Genomic DNA, 6,074 nt, shown 5'->3' with positions numbered 1-6,074 from the left:
AAAGTAAGATTGTATTAAGCTTTGTATAGAATGTGGTATAAGTTTTGTCAGAAAATTCGTGTCCTTTACAATGATAATTGGGCTCACTATTTATAGTTATGTCTAGGGAAGGAGGTCCTAGGATCGTGCCCTCCTTTAATGTCAATTATGAGGGTCATTGATGAAGATGTAACGGTAAATATAAATGCCAAATTCTCTGTAATGGGTCGTCGCTCTTAATGCTGCAGAATTTTTCTTATTAAATGCTACCGGGCATAGAGCATTTAATACACTTTTATGAACGTTATCCCTTTCGGTGACAAGCGAAATGGCTGCGTTTGGTCTTCGGCCATCCCCGTCTAGGGTTCCACGTGTCTTTCCTTTAGATGAGCACGTGTCATATCATATTTCACCCTATATAGATAGTCCTCTGCTTTCCGATGACATAACTTTGTGTTACCGAAAAATTGGTAGAAATACTCTTTTGGCGGGAATTACTATAACTCCCTCTGAAGGCTTCTGACGGTTGATTAGACGCACATATCTCCGCATTTAATGCCCCAAACACGCGTCATCCCACGATTCAACACAACTTTTGTCGATTATCGAGGTAATCATGGCAATGAATTTAGCCACCAAAATTTTACTTATACGCATCATTCTTTTCCTTTTCACTTCATAATTTCTCGAACTTTTGATTTGCATCTTTATTCTATATCCTTTCTCTAATTCTCTTCAAACAAAAACCTTTTCCTTCTTCTTATTCAATGGCTTCTTCCTCCAAGCATGCCGGTTCTTCAAAAAACAAGAACAAAGCTGAGGACTCTGCTGATGGTAGGCTATAATCTCGTATTTTAGTCGCTTATTACACTCCAAATTACTGCACTTTAATTAAGTTTGAGCTTTAATCGATAGTGTTTTGCACTAATTGTGTGTTTTATGCCTTGTAGGAGTGATTCCGAGCTATGTAGATGTTATGGAATGAATTCGAGTGATTTGAGCCTTGAAGTCTAAGTAAAATCCCAAGGAAATAAGCCGGGATCACGTTCGGGGGTCGAGAACCACGTTGGGATAGCTAAAAAGCAAGAAAAATCCGTACTCAGAGAAAGTCCCACAGCCGCGGCGCGTGGGGCGGCGCGTGGCGCGCCGAGGCTGCCCAATTTTCCTGAAGCCTGTTAGAACAAGCTCTCTGAAGTTTCCCACAACCGCCCTGCGTGGCGCGGCGCCCCATGCGGCGCACTTGTGCAATTTTTACAGAGTTATTATCCCACTTAGTGCAGGAAAGGTGTTTTCGTCTAGGCCTGACCCTACTTAGTATAAATACATGTGAAAATGTTATTTTTAGGATTTTTGACACATCTAAGACCTAAGAAGGCTAGAGAGAAGGTGGAGAAGCGAAAGTACAAGGGATTCATCATTCAATCCTCACTCAAGACAAGAGTTTGGATTGTTTTATATTTTTCTTTATATTTGTGATGAATTACTCCATATCTATGGAGTAGTTCTCTTTAGGGATTGATGGATTTGGTGTATTGATAATTGTTTATGGATATTAACTCTAGTTTTTATGCATTGAATCATTTTGGGTGTTTTAATTGTTGCATCTATATTCACATGTTCATGTAATCGAGAGAGGCATACTTGTGATATCTTTACATTATCTTGTTGGTTGAATTCATTAATTCTTCTTAGTAATCGAAAGAGGCTAGTTGAATTATTGTTTAGACCTAGTTAGGAGGATAATCGAGAGAGGTTCTCCTAAAGACCAATCCACTACGAACTCTTGCATATCTTCACCGAGCTTAAATTGGTTCAGATTGAGAGGTTGAAACTTAATCGAGAAAGGAGTTTCTACTAAACGTTTAAACTAATAATTGAGTGAATTTGAGAGACTCACTTGAACATTAAAAGTGAATTAACTAGAGTTAAATCCAAGACAATTATCTTGCACGTATCCAATCAACCCCTATTTTCTCCCATTGATATCTTCCTTGCTTACTTTTGTTGCGATTGTCATAGTCAATTAGCTCTAGATTCTTAGTTAATTTTAGTTTTTAATCACATAATTCTCAATTGCTGATCATCTTGGATAGCAACCAAGCTATAAACTACGAAAATATTATTCAATTCCAATCCCTGTGGATATGATATTATATTATACTATATTCGACTAGCGAGCATATTGAAGTGTGTGTTTTGCGCTCGTCAAATTTTGGCGCAGTTGTCGGGGATTGACAATCAATAGTGTTTGAAATAGTTTGTAGTGCTAATTCAGGAATTTTTCTTGTTATTTAATTTTTCCCTTTTACGTTTGGTGTTCTTTGATTGTGCGCAGGCTACAAGTTAGATTGGTGCATGACTCGATCGTTTGGGAAGGAAGTGCTACCTTATAAACCTGAAATCGAGAAACAACTGCGACAGTTCAGGAAGGAAAGAAATCTCCCCGAAGATATAGAGAAGGTTTGACAATCCTCAACCAAAGAAATTATGGCTAGAGATGATGATAATGTTGATTTGGCTGCAAGATAGGCAGCCCAACAACGAGAAAAAGCTGCACGAGATGCGGAGGAAGATGCTCTTCGAAATGCACAACTTGTCTATGAAGAGGAGAGGACTAGGAGAATTGTTCAGAATCAACCTTTGGGTGCTGGAAAACCACTTGGCGATTATGCTTGACCAGTCTACAACCAAGGATTATCAAGTGTTAGACAACCTTCAGTGGCTGCGAACAATTTCGAATTGAAGCAAGGGTTGCTCCAAACTCTGCAAAACTGATGTGTCTTCAGAGGGAAGCCAAACGAAGATCCAAATACACATCTAATGGACTTCGATGAGATTATGAACACCTTCTAATACAATGGTGTGTCACAAGATATAGTGTATTTAAGGGCATTCCCCTTCACACTCAAAGATGATGCAAAACAGTGGCTTAGAAGCTTGCCCCAGGGATCAATTAGAACATGGGAAGAGATGACCAGAATTTTTTTTGATAAATATTTCTCCTCAGCTAAGACAGGCAAGTTTAGAAGAGAAATCCACAACTTCTGCCAGAAAGAGACTGAAACTATATTTGAAGCATAGGAGAGGTTAAAGGAATTAGTGCGAAACTGTCAACATAGCAGAATTAAACTCTAGATAACTCCAGGATTTTTGGGATGGTTTGACACCGGCCTCACGTAGAATATTGAGTAATGCATTTGGAGGCCCTTTGATGAAAAAGATACCAGAGGAGATAGTCACTATTCTCGATGAATTGTCTGAAGATGCAAATTAGTGGCCCTCTGAAAGTGCTGAAAGAAGACGGGCGAATGTTGTTCACCAGGTTGATGCTAACACATCTATGCAGGTACAGCTTGATGCCATGGCGAAAGAGATAAGGAAGCTAACCTTAGCTTCTATACAAAGTGAGAATAACACAACTTGTGATATATGTGTAAGAGGACACCCTACTCATGAGTGTCAGGCCTCAACTGAGGAAGTAAATACTGTGGGGAATTATAACTTCAATGCAATGGGTCAGAAGCATCCCGTTTTTTCATGGAGTTCACATGGGGGTACTGCAAATGCATGGCAACAAAACAACTCCAGATTCTAGGGACAAAGAGCTCCAGGCTTCCAAAATCAGCAAAGGCAGCAGTTTCAACCTTAATAATCCAATCAGCCTGGGCTAGAAGGTCTGATGAAGTCCTTTATTGTCAAGACAGATAAGAGGTTAGATGCTCATGGTGCAGCTATCAAGGAACTTGGCACAGGGCTGTGAAACTTGGAGAAACAAGTGGGACAAATTGCCACCATATTGTCTGAAAGGATCCCAGGTACTTTGCCAGCTGATACTAAAAGAAACCCCAAGGAGACGGTAAATGTTGTAACTCTCAGAAGCGAAAAAGTAGTGAAAGAGCCCACCCCTATCCAGAAAGAGGTGGGACCTAAAAAAGAAAGTGGGGAGCAACTGAAAAATAAAGTTGATAAGAAGAAGAAAGGCAAGAAGAGAACTGAGAAAAAGAAGAAGGAAGAGAATTCAAGAAGGGATGAATCTAACGAGAGTGAGTATATGTCTACTTTACCTTTTCCCCAAAAGCTTTATAGAGAGAAGCTGGACAAGCAATTTGAGAGATTTCTGGATATGCTAAAACAAGTTAATGTAAATTTACCATTCACAGAAGTGCTCTCCCAAATGTCAGCTTATGCAAAATTCTTGAAGAAAATCCTGACAAAGAAGAGAAAGATAGAAGAGACCTCAGTGGTCAAGCTCACAGAGCATTGCAGTGCAATCTTGCAAAACAAACTCCCATAAAAGTGTGGAGATACAGGGAGTTTTACTATACCTTGCTCTTTAGGCACCATTAACTTTGATAAATCTTTATGTGATTCTGGTGCCTCAGTTAATCTAATGCCATTGTCTATTTACAGGAAACTGGAGAAGGAGATTGGAGAGATAAGGTCGGTGCCAATATCTTTGCAGTTGGCAGACTAAATGACTATAACACCCGAGGGGATAGTAGAATATATTTTGGTGCGGATGGATAAGTTTGTATTTCCTATAGATTTCATAGTGGTAAATATGGAGGAGAATAAGTAGGTCCCCCTCATCCTAGGAAGACTATTTTTAGCAACGGGTAGAGCTATACTGGATATAAATGATAGAAAACTCATGCTTAGAGTGGGTGAGGAGACGGTGACGTTTGAGATAAATGTAGCAACTGGAGTGAAAAAGGAGAATCTAGTTGCAAGTGTTGAGTGGAAGGTAAAGAGTTCAAAAGAGAAGGCTCCAGTGATTGAGAAAGATAAGTGCAGGGTATACCCCAAGAAGACTCAGAAGAAGTTGTCTGCATGGATGTGTTCACTAGTTCGGGCACGTGGAATGGAGCCCGACTTTGATTCAGACCCCAACTAGAGATTCAGGGAAGTTTCCTCTACCTTGTGCTTTTTAAGTGTGTGTCATGGGGACATGCCACAACTTAAAGTGTGGGGTGGGGAATATTTGTATGTTGTATGTATATGTGTTAGTTTTTGCCTTTTAGTGCTTTTTAGTAGTTAGAAAAAATTGAAAAAAACATTAAATTTTTAATTTTTTTTATTTTTTCCGACGGTGGATATTATTCGACGGGTTTCTTGAGGGAGTAAAGTCGAAAGAAAAAGACAAAAAGATTTTTTTGTAGGTAGTGTATTAAACCCCCCTTAATTCCCCCTTGGTTTTTTTTTGTGCCGCGGTTCTTTTTCAAGGGTTTTGTTTGAACCGGGTGTAGTTAGTTTTTATTTTTATTAGGTGTAGGAAACCTTGTGCTATGTTTTGAGTTGAAAGCAATATCTCTTGACTTGGTTATGCCTTGAGAATAGTGAGTGCTTTAGTTGTGACGCTTAGGCTCAGTTTTTGACTCTTGTATAAGTACCTTAAATTGTATGATCTTAACTTTGCTTAACTGCTTCGACTAAAGTGTCTTGATAATCCAATCTTGAGTGAGTTATGTTCCATGTGTGTGTGAGGTTTGTGTTATTCTGTGGATTGCATTTGATGTCTAGAACTTGACCCGTGTGTTTGCAAAGCGAAATAGTAGTTTTATTCAGTCTTGGAAGTGATATAGGCGTTTCTTTGTTGAGTCAATTATATGTTATTACCCACCTAATTATTATGTATCTTAGTTAACCCTGTTGAGCATGTAATCATGTTTCTTTGGCAACCACATTGCAAGCCCTAACCATTTATTTGAATGGACCATCTATTTGAACCTTGTACCTCTCTTGGGCACTTGAATTTGTTATGAACTTTGTAAAAGTTGAAGTGTGGGGTGGTTGGTTTGGCTTTTGAGTGGAACTAATGAAATCAGGATAAAGGTGTATTATATTTAAAAAAAAGTAAAAGCCATTTGAAGAGTGTAAGAAAATAAAAAAATATAGTAGTATTATTGTGCAAAATATTCTTTGATAAGTGATAACTCTTGCTGTAATTGTGCTTAAAGAAGTGAGAGTTAATGTATAATGATGTTAAAGTGGAGTTTGGTTTGACATAAGTGTGGGGTTTTGAATGTTAAATTGTATGTATTAAAGTGCTTAGGGAGGTATAGTCACTCTTATATCTAAATGTATCCTACCTATCC

At 38.6% G+C, this 6,074-nt stretch overlaps 1 non-coding gene across 1 annotated transcript; it reads right to left on the bottom strand.

Annotated features, from left to right (window-relative positions):
* Positions 1 to 2,997: 2,997 nt before the first annotated feature.
* On the bottom strand, positions 2,998 to 3,104 carry LOC117275526 (small nucleolar RNA R71). The gene has a single exon (XR_004505702.1). It is a non-coding gene; the product is annotated as a small nucleolar RNA R71 (small nucleolar RNA).
* Positions 3,105 to 6,074: the final 2,970 nt, after the last annotated feature.

Source organism: Nicotiana tomentosiformis, chromosome 8, assembly GCF_000390325.3.
Source record: "Nicotiana tomentosiformis chromosome 8, ASM39032v3, whole genome shotgun sequence".
Classification (NCBI taxonomy): domain Eukaryota; kingdom Viridiplantae; phylum Streptophyta; class Magnoliopsida; order Solanales; family Solanaceae; genus Nicotiana; species Nicotiana tomentosiformis.
The sequence above is the reverse complement of the archived record's forward strand: the minus strand, read 5'-3'. Positions and strand labels throughout refer to the sequence as shown.